Source organism: Rhineura floridana, chromosome 2, assembly GCF_030035675.1.
Source record: "Rhineura floridana isolate rRhiFlo1 chromosome 2, rRhiFlo1.hap2, whole genome shotgun sequence".
In the NCBI taxonomy this organism is placed as follows: domain Eukaryota; kingdom Metazoa; phylum Chordata; class Lepidosauria; order Squamata; family Rhineuridae; genus Rhineura; species Rhineura floridana.
Window position 1 is genome coordinate 128033193 of NC_084481.1, and position 19079 is coordinate 128052271.

The window sequence follows — 19079 nt, forward strand, 5'->3', positions numbered from 1 at the left end:
CCATTTATGCAATAAGAATAGCTCTTTGCAAAGAGTGTAAAGTGAGAGTTTGCTCAGCATTTCATTACTATACAAAGCCACTTCATTTCTAAAACTGCAACCTGCTAAAAGCCGCTAGGTCTCAGTTGTCCAGTTCCTCCATCATCACCACAATGGTAATACACTCCTTAGTTCTGATAAGTTTTAGGGCAAACTCATGTGGCAAAATGGGTGGATTGAGAATATGAGTTGAATTGATCCATACAGAATTCAGCAAGAACTGAAGCCAGGGCCAGTATACCTGTCATAAGTTACCTGCCATAAGGCCCCAGGGTGGATTACAACCATATAATATGCAGTTATAGAAACAGATAAAAACATTACAATTATGAAAAGAACTAAAACAGTTTTAAATGTAACAAAACACTATAAACTCAGCAAATGAGGTGTGTCCCATAAAACAACATGCCTTAACCTTCAAAATCCACGTTAAAGAGATGTGTCTTCAGCACATGGCAAAAGCTTTACAATGAAGATTGTAGACATACTTCTGTGAGGTGGAATTTAGGGGCTGCCACAGAGAAGGCCCTCACACAGGCCACAATGCTCACATTTCTGAGAGTGGCATTACTACCAACAGAACACTCTCTGCTGATTATAACACCTAAGAAGTTAGTAGGGATGGAGGCTGCCTTTCAGATATTTGGGGCCTAAAATGCTCAGGATTTTAAACACCTCGAACTGGGCTCAGAAACAGACTAGTGAGGCTGTTTTAAAATAGGCGTTATATGAGCTCTACATAGAACCCTGGCCAATAATCTGACTGTTGTATTCTGGACCACTGAAGTTTCCAAATTATCTTCAAGGGCTGTCTCACACAGAGTGCATTGCAATTGTGCAATCTGGAGGTTACCAGAGCGTGGAGTTCAGTAGCAAACTCATCTATGTCCAAGAGGAGCTTTAACTGGCAAACCAGCTGGAGTTGGAAACAGGCACTCCTAGCCACTGAGGCTACCTGAGTCTCCAGTGACAGAGTTGGATCCAGGAGCACCCCCAAAATATGGACCTGTTCCTTCCAGAGAAGCACAACCCCATACAGAACAAGCCATTTCCCCACCTCCTAGACAGGGAAATCACCTACCATTTTAATTTTCCCATAATACCCCAGAGGGACACCACTTTGGGCACTCCAGGGCTTCCCTTGCAGTTGGTTCAGAAGGTATAGCTGCAGCGAGGTTACCTGTTGGGCGTGTCCAATCACACACATATTACACTGCTCCTAAAAGAGCTGCACTGGCTATTAATAAGCTACCAGACCACTCTTACTATACACTGAAAGCAGAAATATTTATGACCAACTCCACCAAGTTCATGAGGATGCCACTGTCTGGCATACATCTCAGCAAAATAAGTAATCTCATTGCAATTTGAACTCAAATCAAGATTTTAATTCTGCAGTACCTCAGCCAATTTGTGATTGGAGTAACTAGAACTGAGCTGACATTTCTCAGAAGGCATTTTTCTAAGAAAATGTGTTTTTTCTTTTTTTTAGCCCCACCTAGAAAAAGATCACATTTTAATTTTTTCTCACTTTTTAAGAATTTTCCCAGTGCCTTGGAATGACACTAGGTTTTGGGAATCTGTAACATTTAATGCCTCCTTTAAAAATCCCCCTTCCCCTGAGTAAATGAATAGCAGTGCTTTACTCATCTTAATAAACAATTCAGTCCCTTTGTGGTTTAGTATAGACACCCCTGCATCTCAGAGCTATTTGCTTCCCCAGCAATCAACATATCTCACCATAAGCATCAGAGTAGGCATGTGGAGGAGGTCTGCCATACTTAACAGGCCTAAGGAAAAAGAGACAGGCAGGAATGTGGGCCTATAGAGCTGAGCTTCAACTGGAAAAACTACTGTTAGAAGTACAGCTGAATTACAGCAGGTACAGGAAGGAAGCAGGAGCCATGGGAAGAAATAGTGGGACAAAGCAAGCTGTGAAGGGGTGTGGGGAATGGAACTGATTTACCCACCTACTCAACGGCCTAGACTAGCACCTGACAGTAAGAGGTTTAAAATGGTCTGAAAATGAGGATATTTCTTAGGCTACCTCAAATGATAGCAATTGATGACTGAGTGTGCCATGAATTTGTCTAATCTCTTGACCTGATCCTTTTCTCTCTCGTTCTGCTTCTTTCCCAAAGGAAGAAGAGAAATGTGTGCTTTGGTTCATTTCTGCTGAAACAGTAAATGTGAAAAATGTGCTTATTTTCTTTGCTGGGCATTGCATTTATTCTCCTGAGGAAGTTCTTTGAAATATCTGTGCATGTTACCTTTTCCCCTTATCTTGTTAAACCAAGCCTGTGTCTGTAAAAGCAAAGCAGGCCAAAACGATAGCAGCAGACAGTAGGGAGGACTAGTTCTGGTTATGAAAGTCATTTGGATACATTTATGGATTGCACTTTCGGGTTTATCAGCAGAACATAATTGTCCAATGAGGGAGGAGAACTATCTGCTGGGAGATGAAAATGAAGGAAGATTGTTGCCATTCAGCAGGATGTTCCCAGGTGCAAGCCCCACTGAAATGAACAGAATCTGCACAGGAGGACTGTCATATCAGTTCAGCGTGGTTTGGGCATGAAGTATGGTTTGTGCTCAAAAGGTTGTGGGAAAGCATCACCTTCCTACTGAATTTCTCTGGATTGTTCTTGTTTCAGCAAATGGCTGTAGTTTAGGTCTGAAAGCAGCAGCTAGACTGCTTGTGGGAGCTTGTCATTCAGGATATAGTTCATTGATTCTGTACCAGTTATAGAGGTTGTCCATCTGTTTCCAGACCCAATTTATGATGCTGCTTTTAACCTTTAAGGTCCTAAAATGGTTTGGTACAAGGTTATCTGAAGGATCATTTGCACCTGTAAGTGCTTCCCTAGGTTTTAAGATTAGTGTCAAAGTCCCTGCTTTCTGACCTGATGATTTATTAGATTTATTTATGATGATTTATTAAGATTTATTAAATTGGTGGTACCAAAGACAGGACATTTTCAGTGGTGGCCTGATCTATTAAATACTCTCCCCAGCAAGATATGCATGGCTCCATCACAAGTGGCTTATAAAAAGGCCTTGAAGACTTAATTTCAGTCTTTGTTTGGTCAATGTATGGGTGAATTTCCATCTCCATTTTCACAGGACCATTTAACCCCAGCAAAAAATGGAGAACAAATTTCTGTTCATTTCATACTGGGTGGGCAAATTTTAATACATGTTAAGGGGTTGGTTTACAATGCTATATAGCCAATGTGGTTGAGGGTAGGCTTTCTTCTCATTTTACTGCCCCTTAACTCAGGTCATTTTAGAGCTCTTTGATATCCCTTTTTGTTTTAACAACACTGAACAATTTAGTTTCATCAGCAAAGTTGGCCATCTCACAGCTCACCCCTAACTCTAGAACTTTTATGAACAAGTTAAAAAGTATAGGTCCTAATTCCAATCTCTGGGGGACTCCATTTTCTACAATCCTACACTGGGATTTATTCCTACTCAGTTTCTTATATCCTAGCCAGTTCCTGATCCACAAGAAGACCTCTCTTCTTATTCTATGGCTGCTAAGCTTACTCAGGAGTCTTTGGTGAAGTACCTTTTGAAAGCTTTTTAAAAGTCCAAGTACATTATGTCCACTGGGTCACCTCTATCAATCTGCTTGTTGACATTCTCAAAGAACTCTAATAGGTTTGCAAGACAGGACTTTCCCTTGCTGAAGCCATGCTCATACTGCTTCAGCAAGGCTTGTTCTTCTATATGCTTGGTTATTTTATCTTTAACAATGCTTTCCATCAGTTTTCCTGGAAAAGATATTAAGCTAATTGACCTGTAATTTCCAGAATCTCCCCCCCACCGACCCATTTTTAAAAATTGGTGTTATATTGGCCACTTTCCAGCCCTCAGGTATGAAGGCAGATCTTAAGCACAAGTTACATATTTTTGCTAGAAGATCAGCAATTTCACATTTGAGTTCTTTCAGAACTCGAGTGGATGCCATCTGGACCCAGCGATTGGTCAATTTTTATTTTGTCTATAGGCCTGGAACTCAGTTCTCTTCACCTATCTGCCTCAGTTCCTCAGACTCCCTTTCTGCAAAAGTTAGTTCAGGCGCAGGGATCTGCTCTATATCTTCCACTGTGAAGACAGATGCAAACAATTCATTTGGTTTCTCTGCAATCTCCTTATCCTCTTTTAGCACACCTTTGACTCCCTTGTTATCCAAGCATCCAACCGCCTCCCTAGATGGTCTCCTGCTACTAAAGTATTTAAAGAATTGTTTGTTGTTGGTCTTTATGGTTTTAGCAATGTGCTCCCCAAATTTGTTTTTAGCATCACTTATCATTTGCTTGTATTTCTTTTGCCAAAGTTTGTGTTCCCTTTCATTTTCCTCATTTGGACAAGACTTCCATTTTTTAAGGAAGCTTTCTAGCTGCTAATAGCATCTTTGATTCTGCAAAGATTGAGCATCATTAACCACACTGGCATCCCCTTGGTCCTAGTGGTCCCTTTTCTGACCTGTGGCACACACTCCAGTTGAGCTTCTAATATTGTATTTTTAAACAACTCAAAATCAATTATTGTAAGGTTACATTAGTTTTATGTTGGGAAATGTTTGTAAGAAATAAAAACTGAAACATGTTGCTTGCTGTTGAAGCTCCCAGTTTACACAGATGAAAGAAATTGCCCTATTGAGGACACAATTACCTTATCATTGGCCTCCACCTGTGAACCATTAAAGTTGCTGTCACATTGTCAGGATAAAAATCCCGCTTTTTTGATTGATTGATTGATTGATTGATTGACTGCATTTGTATACTGCCCCATAGCCAAAGCTCTCTGGGCGGTTTACAGCACTGTTGAAGGATCATTGGTCAGGCTGTGGATCTGAAGGAAAATGAAGACCAAAGAACATTGTACAGAAGTGAGAGATTGCGGCCTATTGCCAAAATAAACACACAGACACCATTCATTGGGTTAAATCATGGGCCACTTTACTGAACAGAATCAAATTGAATAATGAACCTGCAGAAGGGGAATTGAGTGCGGGAGCCTTCTACTGCTTCAGGCAAAGCCTGCTTGCAGCTATGGGGCGACCAAACCCTGCCTGAGCCTGGGGCTGCCCTGTGGCAGACCCAAGCTGTGGCCACACCCTGAAGATGTGTAGGGGGTCCAACCCGCATCACCGCCCCCCCGGAGCCCTGAAACTCCGAGCGGATGAGGCACGTTGGCCCCAAAGGCGGCCCGTATTCTGCCCCTGGGCTGTGTAACCCTGAGCTGCAGGCTACCGGACCGCCTGTCACCCCCAAAGATGCCTAAAGGTGTCACCTACCTGCCCTTTCTCTTTAACCTTTCCCCGCACTTCTTAGCCACCAAAGGGGGACAAGCCTCTGCTTAGTCCCCCTTTACCCCACACCCAATAAGAATCTGGTGTAAGCCCCTCTGCAGGTCCATCAGAAAGATGTCGTTGCCCCAGTCAGTCAGATGCACGCTATCTGGCTGAAACAGTTCCGACATATCGTGTCCGATTTCTGGGTGGTGGATGATGGAACCCCCCAACTCCCTGAGGGCCTTCTGAATTTGCCTATTAACTTTCTTCTAAGCCCTGTCCATTCCCCATGGGTCACCGGCACAATTCCATTTCCTGCGTGGCAGTATGTCCAACCACACCAAGTGCACGCCCGGCCAGCACCGCGCAATGGCCCGGAGGTCACTACACGCCTGTTCGATTAGGGCCTTGCCCTTCAACAGACCCAAGTTGTTACCTCCCAGATGGATGACTAGCACCTGGGGCACTGCCTGGTCCACAGCCGGCTGAAACAAGGTGGGCAGGAGACCGTCCCAACGCATCCCCTGGCGTCCCAGCCACCGCACTGAGCCCCTTTGACTGAGCCCCAGCTGCATACCAACATGAGATTTCGCCACCCTGCAGCCTGCCCAGAAAATCATGCTGTCCATCTTGCTGGTGGTTGCCTAAGTGGGGTTCCATTGTTTCTTACCTGATGCCATTATCTCTGAGGAGAGATGAGATTAGAACTAACTACCTCCTAAGTAAGTAGACAGGATAGCTAGTTTGTTATTTTCTTGTTGTGTGTTGAAACCTCTTATGTTGTACCTGAACCCCTGATTGGGTGTGTGGTTTTGAGGAATTGTTTTGCTGCTATATATTGATGTGCACTTATATTTTTTTAATAAAGCTATTTTTATTTAACCTGATGTGTTCATTGAGGGTAAGGGTGGTTTTGAATCCAGCACCTTGATCATTTGACCACGAAACTACCAAGGAAAAAGAACTTAAGCCAAAGTATATTTTGGGGTTTTACCAGAGGTTTCTGGACAAGGAGTGTAAGTTTGGCTCTTGTCTTATAGAACCAAGAAGACAATAAGGGATGCTAAAAAAGAATTTGAGGAGCACATTGCTAAGAACATAAAAACCAACAACAAAAAATTCTATAAATACATTCAAAGCAGGAGACCATCTAGGGAGACAATTGGACCCTTGGATGATAAGGGAGTCAAAGGTGTACTAAAGAACGATAAGGAGATTGCAGAGAAGCTAAATGAATTCTTTGCATCTGTCTTCACAGTGGAAGATATAGGGCAGATCCCTGAACCTGAACTAACATTTGCAGGAAGGGATTCTGAGGAACTAAGACAAATAGTGGTAATGAGAGAGGAAGTTCTAAGCTTAATGGACAATATAAAAACTGACAAATCACCGGGCCCGGATGGCATCCACCCGAGAGTTCTCAAAGAACTCAAATGTGAAATTGCTGATCTGCTAACTAAAATATGTAACTTGTCCCTTGGGTCCTCCTCCGTGCCTGAGGACTGGAAAGTGGCAAATGTAACGCCAACCTTCAAAAAGGGATCCAGAGGGGATCCCGGAAATTACAGGCCAGTTAGCTTAACTTCTGTCCCTGGAAAACTGGTAGAAAGTATGATTAAAGCTAGATTAACTAAGCACATAGAAGAACAAGCCTTGCTGAAGCAGAGCCAGCATGGCTTCTGCAAGGGAAAGTCCTGTCTCAGTAACCTATTAGAATTCTTTGAGAGTGTCAACAAGCATATAGATAGAGGTGATCCAGTGGACATAGTGTACTTAGACTTTCAAAAAGCGTTTGACAAGGTACCTCACCAAAGGCTTCTGAGGAAGCGTAGCAGTCATGGAATAAGAGGAGAGGTCCTCTTGTGGATAAGGAATTGGTTAAGAAGCAGAAAGCAGAGAGTAGGAATCAACGGACAGTTCTCCCAATGGAGGGCTGTAGAAAGTGGAGTCCCTCAAGGATCGGTATTGGGACCTGTACTTTTCAACTTGTTCATTAATGACCTAGAATTAGGAGTGAGCAGTGAAGTGGCCAAGGTTGCTGACGACACTAAATTGTTCAGGGTTGTTAAAACAAAAAGGGATTGCGATGAGCTCCAAAAAGACCTCTCCAAACTGAGTGAATGGGCGGAAAAATGGGAAATGCAGTTCAATATAAACAAGTGTAAACTTATGCATATTGGAGCAAAAAATCTTAATTTCACATATACGCTCATGGGGTCTGAAGTGGCGGTGACCGACCAGGAGAAAGACCTCGGGGTTGTAGTGGACAGCACGATGAAAATGTCGACCCAGTGTGCGGCAGCTGTGAAAAAGGCAAATTCCATGCTAGCAATAATTAGGAAAGGTATTGAAAATAAAACAGCCGATATCATAATGCCGTTGTATAAATCTATGGTGCGGCCGCATTTGGAATACTGTGTACAGTTCTGGTCGCCTCATCTCAAAAAGGATATTATAGAGTTGGAAAAGGTTCAGAAGAGGGCAACCAGAATGATCAGGGGGATGGAGTGACTCCCTTACGAGGAAAGGTTGCAGCATTTGGGGCTTTTTAGTTTAGAGAAAAGGCGGGTCAGAGGAGACATGATAGAAGTGTATAAAATTATGCATGGCATTGAGAAAGTGGATAGAGAAAAGTTCTTCTCCCTCTCTCATAATACTAGAACTCGTGGACATTCAAAGAAGCTGAATGTTGGAAGATTCAGGACAGACAAAAGGAAGTACTTCTTTACTCAGCGCATAGTTAAACTATGGAATTTGCTCCCACAAGATGCAGTAATGGCCACCAGCTTGGATGGCTTTAAAAGAAGATTAGACAAATTCATGGAGGACAGGGCTATCAATGGCTACTAGCCATGATGGCTGTGCTCTGCCACCCTAGTCAGAGGCAGCATGCTTCTGAAAACCAGTTACCGGAAGCCTCAGGAGGGGAGAGTGTTCTTGCACTCGGGTCCTGCTTGCGGGCTTCCCCCAGGCACCTGGTTGGCCACTGTGAGAACAGGATGCTGGACTAGATGGGCCACTGGCCTGATCCAGCAGGCTCTTCTTATGTTCTTAACCTTGGTTTACCTATTTCTGGGCTCTGAGTTCCCCTAGTTCAGAGTTGTACCAGTGAAGGGGTGGTGGCAGCCTATCTTCTACCTTGCAGGGTTGGTGTTGGTTTGCACAGCCTTGGCAAGGAGAATTTGTTGATTGGGTTCCAGATCAATTGCCCTAAGGGTGGGGATTGGGTCTGAAGCATGGTATCCACCCCCTTGCTGCGTGGCATGTCAGCACGCCAGCACGCCGCTTGCACACGCCCACCCAAGATAGCGGCCTAGGCTTTGGCTGTGGCCTCAAACTTGCCCCTTCGCCCGGTAAGTACCAGGCGCAGAACAGGATAATGTAATACAAATGCGTAGATTAGGAAAAGGGTACAAAATAATATCCAAGTGTTTGGATATCCCAGTGAGCACAGTTGGATCAATAATCAGGAAGTGGAAGCTACATCACGCCACCCAGGCACTGCCAAGAAAAGGCTGTTACTCAAACCTCAGCGCTCGAACAAGAAGGAGAGTTGTGAGAGAAGCCACAGAGAGGCCAACAATCATTTTGAAAGAGCTGCAGAGTTCAGTGGCTGGGAGTGGAATAATGGTGCACCAGTCAACCATATCAAGAGCTCTGCATAACACTGGCCTGTATGGGAGGGTGGCAAGAAAGAAGACGTTACTCAAAAAGTACCATCTGAAAGCATGTCTGGAGTTTGCCAGAAATCATGAGAGTGCCCAAGCTGCAATGTGGAAAAAGGTTTTGTGGTCAGATGAGACTAAGTTAGCGCTTTTGGGCCAAAACTCAAAGTGCTATACGCAAACCTAACACTTCCCGTGCCTCAAGACACACCATCCCTACAGTAAAGTATGGTGGTGGCAGCATGCTGTGAGGATGCTTCACAGCAGCAGGGACTGAGTATCTTGTTAAAATTGAACAAAGAATGGATGGAGCAAAATACAGGGAAATACTACAAGAGAACCTAATTCAGTCTACTAAAAAAAAAAATCACTTTTCAGCAGGACAATGATCCCAAGCACAAGGCCAAAGAAACATTGGAATGGCTGAAGAACAAAAAGGTGAATGTCCTACAGTGGCCCAGTCAAAGTCCTGCTCTCAATCCCATTTAGAATCTGTGGCGCTCTTTGAAAATTGCGGCCCACAAGCAACGTCCAACCAACCTGAATAACCTAGAGCGAATTTGCCAAGAAGAATGGACCAAAATCGCTCTAACACTGTGTGCAAAGCTGGTACATATCTACCCCCCAAGACTTAAAGCTGTTATTGCAGTGAAAGGTGATTCTACTGAATATTAATGTGTGGGGGTTGAATCAGAGCTTGGAAGTAACTAGTTACAAGTAACGAATTACTTGTAATTCATTACTTTTTTGAGTAATGAGTGGGTAATTCCTTTACATTTTGATTGTAATAGAACTAGGAGTAATTTTACTACATTTGTAGAGTAATTGTAACGTTTCCAGAATTACTTCTGGGCATTACTTGGGGGGGGAGCAGGAGAAGTCTTCTGCTCTTCTGATTTGTGGATGGAAATCATGTGCCTCAAACTGGGCTTCTGTGCAGTGTCGCTCTTTCCTCATGATCTGTGGATGGGTAGGAGGTGACGAGGGAGGAGGCGGAGAGTGAGACGGGGTGGAGTGGAGAAAATAATTATTTAAATAAACAGATAGTGGTGGTGAAGAATGGAGTGGAGGGGAAAAGGATCCGGAGGTCAAGAACATGGATAAAGGAGGAGAAGGAGGCAGCAGCAGAATGGAGATAAAGAACTGTGGAGGTAAAAGATGACTCGTGTGTGTGTGTGTGTGTGTGTGTGTGTGTGTGTGAGAGAGAGAGAGAGAGAGAGAGAGAGAGAGTGAGAGTGAGTGAGAATGAGTGAAAGAGAGTGAGTGAGAGAGAGTGAGTGAGAGTGAGAGAGTGTGTGAGTGAGAGTGAGTGAGAGAGAGAGAGTGTGAGAGTGTGAATACTGTGTTTGCACATGGCGTACAAAGTGGCCTCCACCACCCTCTCTGGCTACTGTGCTGCATTTGCAGTATTTTAACTTTTTTGCATCTCAGGGGAAAATGTTTGCTTGAGTGAATGTCCCTTAGTTGGTGGCAGGGCAGGGTCTGGGAGGTGGTTAAGAGACAGAGATTATGCTGGCTGGGTGAGTGGGGGGGGTTGCACTTTGTTTGACATGCAAAGATCCAGAGCTTGGAAGATTACTTTTAAAAAGTAATAAATTACAGTTACAGTTACATGGCCCAAAAAAGTAGTAATTACCGTTACAATTACAATTGCTCTGAAAGTAACTGATTACTTTACTGTTCCTCGAAAGTAATCACTACAATTACATTTTAGTTACTTTTTAAAAAATGCCTACAAGGTGCTTGCCTTGGCTGCTGCACATCTAAGTAGCCTAAAACAACATTAAAAATAAACAAACACATACAGAGGTAGTAGAATAATTATTTGTATTCATAAGATAGCAATGGTGGTCTCTCCACTGGTAAGGGTGGTGGGGAGGGAGGCTGAGGCCAGTACTCAGATCTTTGCATGTCAAACAAAATGCAACCCCCCCCCACTCACCCAGCCAGCATAATCTCTGTCTCTTAACCACCTCCCAGACCCTGCCCTGCCACCAACTAAGGGACATTCACTCAAGCAAACATTTTCCCCTGAGATGCAAAAAAGTTAAAATACTGCAAATGCAGCACAGTAGCCAGAGAGGGTGGTGGAGGCCACTTTGTATGCCATGTGCAATCACAGTATTCACACTCTCACATTCTCTCTCTCTCACTCACTCTCACTCACACACTCTCACTCTCACTCACTCTCTCTCACTCACTCACTCTCTCACTCACTCTCACTCTCACTCTCACTCTCTCAGTCACACTCACTCTCACTCTCTCACTCACTCACTCTCACTCACTCACTCACTCACTCTCACTCACTCACTCACTCACTCACACTCACTCACTCTCACTCCCACACTCTCTCACTCTCTTTCTCTCTCTCTCTCTCTCTCTCTCACACACACACACACACACACAGAGAGTCATCTTTCACCTCCACAGTTCTTTATCTCCATTCTGCTGCTGCCTCCTTCTCCTCCTTTATCCATGTTCTTGACCTCCGGATCCTTTTCCCCTCCACTCCATTCTTCACCACCATTATCTGTTTATTTAAATAATTGTTTTCTCCACTCCACCCCGTCTCACTCTCCGCCTCCTCCCTCGTCACCTCCTACCCATCCACAGATCATGAGGAAAGAGCGACACTGCACAGAAGCCCAGTTTGAGGCACATGATTTTCATCCACAAATCTGAAGAGCAGAAGACTTCCCCAGCTCCCCCCCCCAAGTAATGCCCAGAAGTAATTCTGGAAACGTTACAATTACTCTACAAAAGTAGTAAAATTACTCCTAGTTCTATTACAATCAAAATGTAAAGGAATTACCCACTCGTTACTCAAAAAAGTAATGAATTACAAGTAATTCGTTACTTGTAACTAGTTACTTCCAAGCTCTGCAAAGATCTGAGTACTGGCCTCAGCCTCCCTCCCCACCACCCTTACCAGCGGAGAGACCACCATTGCTATCTTATGAATACAAATAATTATTCTACTACCTCTGTATGTGTTTGTTTATTTTTAATGTTGTTTTAGGCTACTTAAATGTACAGCAGCCAAGGCCAGCACCTTGTAGGCATTTTTTAAAAGTAACTGAAATGTAATTGTAGTGATTACTTTCGAGGAAAAGTAAAGTAATCAGTTACTTTCAGAGCAATTGTAATTGTAACGGTAATTACTACTTTTTTGGCCATGTAACTGTAACTGTAATTTATTACTTTTTAAAAGTAATCTTCCAAGCTCTGGGTTGAATACGTATGCAAGCAACATCTTTCAGTTTTTTGCGTTTCTTACAAACATTTCCCAACATAAAACCAATGTCACCTTACAGTAATTGATTTTGAGTTTCAGTGTTTCAAAGTAAAATATCATACAGAACAATATTACAATGTACCATTTGTAGTTCAGTAATATGAGAGCATTGTACATAGCCAATCTATGTGGGGGTACTTGAATTCACCCATTGCTACAACATTTCAACTTCCTTGATCTCATCTCCCTGAGCATTTTGATCAGGGGGACAACAGAAAGTACTAAATTACTCTTCAGGTCCATATCATCACCCACAACTATCTTATGGGAGAGTCTGCCCCTCTGGGGATTTCTAGCTTACTCTTTGACATAAAGAACAACACCTCCAGTAGTCCTTCCCTGAAATTCCTATCAAGTTTATATTCAGAGATAACTGATTCTTTCCATTCTAACAAGTTTCTGTTATGTTCACTATATCAATGCTGTCCTCTAAGACCAAGCATTCAGTTCACCCATCTTGGCCCAGATGCTTCTGGAATTAGCATATAATCACTTGTATACAGCGTCTCTATTCAAGAGGCTTTAGCACTTGTGTTTTGGCCTGTGGTGCTGTGACCTTGGAAAGGCTTTATCCTGAAACATGAGTTAGAATTCCTCTTAATAAATGAAATAGTTAAAACATCTAAATCAATAAGGGACATCCAAATGGGCAAGGCAGTCTGTTGCAACTAGGCAATTAGAGAGAGAGTGCAACAAATCCAGATCTCTTGGATATAGCTAGGTCTGTGGTGGAAACAGAAGATGTGGAACAAAGGTTAGTCACATTTCAGTTTGCATTTCAAAACAAAGAACTAAATAAGGAAGGACAGCTGTGTGAATATAAGGAATGTTGGTGAGTCATTGTCATTATGTTAAATTCAGCTATTATGTCTTTTCCTAACTCTGAAGAAACTAAGAGGCAATGAAATGATAAATCGAAGAATTCTTTCAAAGTCATTGTGTTTAGCATCACGATGCCAGCCTCCAGCAATTTGTGGTAAGAAATGGCATTTTAAATGCAGTGGGTTTGGACCTAGTTTAGGCACAAATATGTTAGCAACAGGATGTAGTCAACCCTAGAATTAGAAGCATCCAAAAGACAGTTTGGTCTATCCTTGGTCCAAACCCTCATATTACACAATCCATTCCACAACAAGCCACATGGAGAGAACAGATGCACTGCAGGACAGCATGTGAAGAGCAGATAGTTCCAGATTAGTCAAGCAAGTAAACTAATCCACATGTTATAAGGCAATATAACCCACCCCTTCCATATCCAGTCACTAGCCAAAATGACCTGGAAGGAAATTCTTCCCTTCATCCAAATATCATTAGACTGATCCTAATCCAGAAAAAAGCCATTGAATTTTTCCAAAAAGAAATTGAAGGGGCAGGCCAAGAGAAATTAGGTAGCACAGTTCCACACAGTTTCTTCTTGTAGCATTCATGCTGACCAACTGGAAGGTGGGAAAACAGCCAAGATCACATGGAGGAATGAATCTTCCAAATGCAGGATCTACAGAGATTTAGAATTGTATACAAGAGATGCAGAACTGTATATCTACAGAGATATAAAATTGTTGTGTTGCTTGCAAGTGGTGGTTAAGCTAACAGTATGAATCAATCAACAAAAAAAGAAAACCATAAGCTATGTGAATAAATTAATCTAGCTCTGTCTTGACTGAGCTTCTAGAGCTCCAGGAAAATTATCAATGGCTGTTATCTATGACAAATGAACCTCTATGTTCAGAAGTGGTAAATTTCTGAGTACTCTATGGTGGACCAAACAACAGCCAAAGACCATCGTGTTTATTTCCTACTACTGACCTGCCAGAAAAGGAATGCTGAACAAGATAAACCTTTGTCTGAGTGTTCTTGAAAAATTTGTATCATATATACTAATAACAAATCTATTCTCTGATTGCCAGACTTATGTAGTCAAAATAGTACCACACATACACACAGGAGAGAGGTGTTTTTTAAAAAGTAAAAAAAGTCAAGGTGGGTGAAACCTAAGGGGAAAGAGACTCAAAAATCAGGTCAATGAGAAATTAACATGGTCGTAGGCATGGGATGGTAAGTGGATGTTGGGGACAAAAAAAAGGAATGCACTGTCCTGGAAAAGGGCATCGTTGAATGGTTGGCTGCAACCCTGAAAAGGGTTACTCTGCACTATTGCAACACTTTGTTGCAGGCTCCATTTGGGTTCTTATTATTTTAAAATCCGATAGTTCTTCTGATTTCAATTAAAATGTCTTAATAGCCAATGTGTAAAGGTGCAACCCTGTTAGCCTCTTGCAGCAACAGCAATTAAAATTCTTGTGGCACCTTACAAACTAACCCATTTATTGGGGCATGAACTTCTACAGGCAAGGGTGTAGCATTGCTTTTTATACCCCCAGCCTTCACGGTATTTGAAGAGAGACTGTTAGAGCCTGTCTTTTATTCCAGATGCAAAACATCTGCACAAGCCTTTTGTCCTGCTCCTGCAACACTAGAGCAATATCTCTGCCCTGACACAATACTTGCCATGAGTGTCTATAATGCTGCTTCAGCTAGATGATTGCATACCCCATTCTAAGAGTTGCCGTGTTATGGAAATAGATGGCTAGAAAGTTAACTTAATCTAGGCTTGCATATTAGGTGGGAGGGGGAACCAGTTATATTCTAACAATATGGAAATTTTGTTGTTTAGTATTACTTTTCATTCAATTGTAATGTAATTCCAAAATATATTGGCTGTCAAGGGAGCGATTCCTTACAAATACACTCCAGTGTTGCCATTCTTTGTGGTGTGACCATGGGTTGCAAATATTTTAAGATATAACCTTTATAATTTATTTTTCAAACACAATTAGTTCAACCTCACAAAGCAACTTAAAATGCATGTCCTTCTTCATCACAGATCTAATGGTTTAAACACATATCCTTTGTCTTGAAATGCAGTGAATGTGTATAAAAAACCACTTGCAGCAAGCTTCAATGGTTACATCTGTCTTGAGCCTTAATGGGCACAATCCAACACAGACTTGAAATCAATGTCCTTAAGTATGTTTATCCTTGTTGGATTGTGCGGATTATCTTGTTCTTTTATCATAAACTAGAAAAGTAATATGCCATATTTCTAAAGGATAGTGTTCAAGTATAATAAACTTTTACTCAACCTAGAATTATGTATTATGCAGCAAAGAGAAACCCTGGCAATTGCTTCTCTGTGCTACTTGCTCAAATGGCAAAGTTTGCAGATTTGTTACAAGACTGAAGGACCCAAGCTATTTTAGGCATGACAGGCTTAAATATGCATTTTTGTGTAATGTGTCTGGAAGACAATAGAATGCACAAATGATATAGGAGACACACTGAGAACAATCCAGGGATCCACAAAATGTGAAAGGATATTTTTAAAGAGCCATTGTAGCATGCTATGAATTTCCTTTGTACAGGAAAACTGCATATATTGAAAAACTCCTGCAACTGTACAATTGTGAAGGAGGGAATTAGTCAAATGATAAATTAAATCCATGCAAGGCCTTTTTATCAGTTATTTTACAGTCAAAAAGAGCCCTGGTCTTCCAGTGTTATGATGATGTTTCAGAAGTCATGTTCAGAAGCGTCCTTTGTATAGTGCGCTAGCTATGAATCTTTAAACTGACATCCCATTGTGCTCATCAATCAGAGTCAGAAGTCAGATCAGTAACAGTTGATACCTCTTCTGGATGGAAACACTTCACATATTCCATCAAAACTGTCAGTCACTCCCACTGTCTGCGTTCAGACCTGCCAGGGTGGATGCTAACAGCATTCCTGGTTATTGGGTCCTCAGAGTTTTCACGAATAAAGGTCAAGAAGCAGGAGGAGTTAAAATGCTTGACAGCACTTCATCACAGGAAAAAACAAGTTCCAGAAATCAATATACCAATAAATCTTCTCATACTCTGAATATTTTGTAGTTTGTAAACTGACTGTAGAAACCTATGTGATCCGTAATACAAACATACATAGCTACAGCAGAGTAAATGGCTGATGACAGCCCATGTCTCCCTGAATGGTCTTGTTTGCAATGCCCAGTAAAAGAAACATGTGATGTTACATCATCATGTTTAAGGTTTCCTTGCTACCTGCAAGCAATAAATATCTAATAAATTGGAGCAGAGGTATGGAAATGCTCATTATGTCTTTTCACTAGACAAGCTATTCCCAAACTTTTTTCTCCAGATAGGGATGGACAAATCTGTCCGTTTCAGTTCTCTCAGTTTCTCATTTTTCTAGGCTGAAATTCAGTTCTCCACATTTCTGCAGCAATTTGCCATTTTTTTAAAAAAAAAATCCTCATGAAAATTCTCCAGCATTTTAGTGTGAATTTCTCCTAATAAACACATTTTACACGAAGTTTTGACTAATGTACAAATTTTTACAATAAATGTATCCTAATATAATGCATTTTGTATGTTATTTTCACTGATGTATGCATTTTTATGCACACTTCCCTCTAATATATCAATTTTTGTATACATTGGTTGGAAAACTGCATTGTAAAATACAGAAAACTGTGAATTTTGAAGGATGAGTGAGCTTCAGGTCTCATGTTGTTTTGTAAAATGCAAATTTGATAGATTCAGCTTAAAATGTGAACTGAATTTCTCCCCCATCACTAGCCACAGACCACTTGAACTCAGAGTCTTAGCAGACCACTTAATGATTTTATGCCTGTTCTAGCAATTTTAATGCGCTGTGCGAGACGCTGTATGATTTTAATTGTATTTATTGCTTTTTTATTTCTTAAATTGTATTTTATTGCATTACAATTTGAATTCCACAGAATACAACAAAAATACAGTAATAAATAACAAAATACAAGACAAGATATAAAAGGAGCAATAAAACACAATTATCAATCAATATGATTATTTAATACACTGCACCCACTAGTCACAGCTGCTGCTCATGTCGTTCTTCACAGACATACCATGGACCACCTAAATGAACCTCATTGACCACAGTTTGGGAACCCCTGTACCAGACATTACCAAGAGACATATATGTGAGATGCAAAATGCCTGGCAGCCGCAGGTTCCCCAGAATATCTAGTTAGGCCACATGTTTTCATTAAAATTGCAAATAACATTTAAAGGGATGAGGCAAAACAAATCTTCTAAACAGCACCAAAAACTCTATCTGCACTAGAGATAGAAAGATCTGTCAAGTTTGGTTCTCTCAGTTTCTCATTTTTCCAATCTAAAATTCCGCATTTCTGCAAGAAATTTGCAGATTTTCTCATGAAAATTCTCCAGCATTTTAGTGCAAATTTCTCCTAATAAACACATTTTTGAATCAGTTTTGACTAATGTACACATTTTTGCAAGCAATTTCTTATCATGTAATGAGTTTTATGTATGTTATTTTCACTCATATATTCATTTTTATGCAGACTTTCCACTAACAATGCATTTTTGTAAACATTGGTTGGTTGGCAACTGCATTGCAAAATTCAAGCAAGTTCAAATTTTGAAGTAGGGCTGTGTTTCAGTTCTCATGTTTTGGAAAGTGTGAATTTGAAGAACATTGTCCCAGCTGGACATTGGCATCAAATCTTGGTAACCCTTGCTTAAAATGTCATGTGAATAAGTCTCGAATTGAAATGTTCATTTAAATCAATTATTGAGTTCACTACAAAATGTGTGTGTAAACTCTTGGGAAGTCATGTGTGCCAGGTGGAATGGGCACTTCAAGCTTGACCTGCCCAGTAGTGATTGAGCCTGCTCCCAGATCCAAAGTGATATGCAATGGAATCCAGCAATTACTTTTGATAGTGATATGACTGTATTGTTAATAAAAAGTGGTTTGGGACAACCCCTTCTTTAGGATAAATGTTTCTGTGAAATTCTCAGGTACTGGAATAGGTTAACCCTTTTCCTGTTACTGATCAAAATGGGACACTTCCCTCAGATACTTATGGTTTCTCTCAAGCCTCTTGCTGTTGTGCTTAGGTTAGGTTTTCCTTCAGGAACTTTCTTCAAGGACTTCTCTCAGCCTTCCTGCTCGCTGGAGCCAGCAATCCACCTAGTTGCACTTTTTCTAGTCAGAATGAAAGCCAAGCCAGCCTCAATTGAATTCTTGTCCCCCATACTGTATTCCTATGAGGTCTGTATAATATAGAAAATAATTCTTAAGTACTATCATTGTACACCTTCTTCCAAGCCCTGTTATTTTCCTGTTTCTTTGGAAAAGCACCAGAGGCACAGTGATAGCCTTCTTGTTACAGAGATTATTAATATCTACCATTAGGCATTATTGTTCAGGTTTCCTTGCCAGCTGAGGTGCTGACTTTATAAACCCATTCAGGTAAGCATTAACTATCATCCAATTGCATAGATGGAAAATGAAAAGTTGACAAGATTGTTGACCATCTTTAGAAGCTTCTGGGGAAAACTCCCACAAAAGGAAAGTGATCTTGTCTCTTCAAAATGTTAAAGTTCAATTTGTTTGAATCATGGACTGACATTTAAGACTATTCTCATTTTAAAAGATGAATTGGTTCCCTGTCTGGGTTCTGTCAAGAACAGGTGTTTTATTTTTAATTAAGTAGCGAGTGGGGTGTGGTGAGGAAGAAATCAAGATAGAAAGGTTCTCTTTGACCTTGAAACTCCTCTGCTCAAATAGCAGAATCAGCAGTTCCACGATCAGATAAATATATGGCAGCAAGGTGCTTGACAACAGTTCTGAGGGCATAATATATTCGTGTCAAGCTGCTCTTCTGCATCTATAATAATGTTTATTTTCAAAACAAAACCTTCCATCA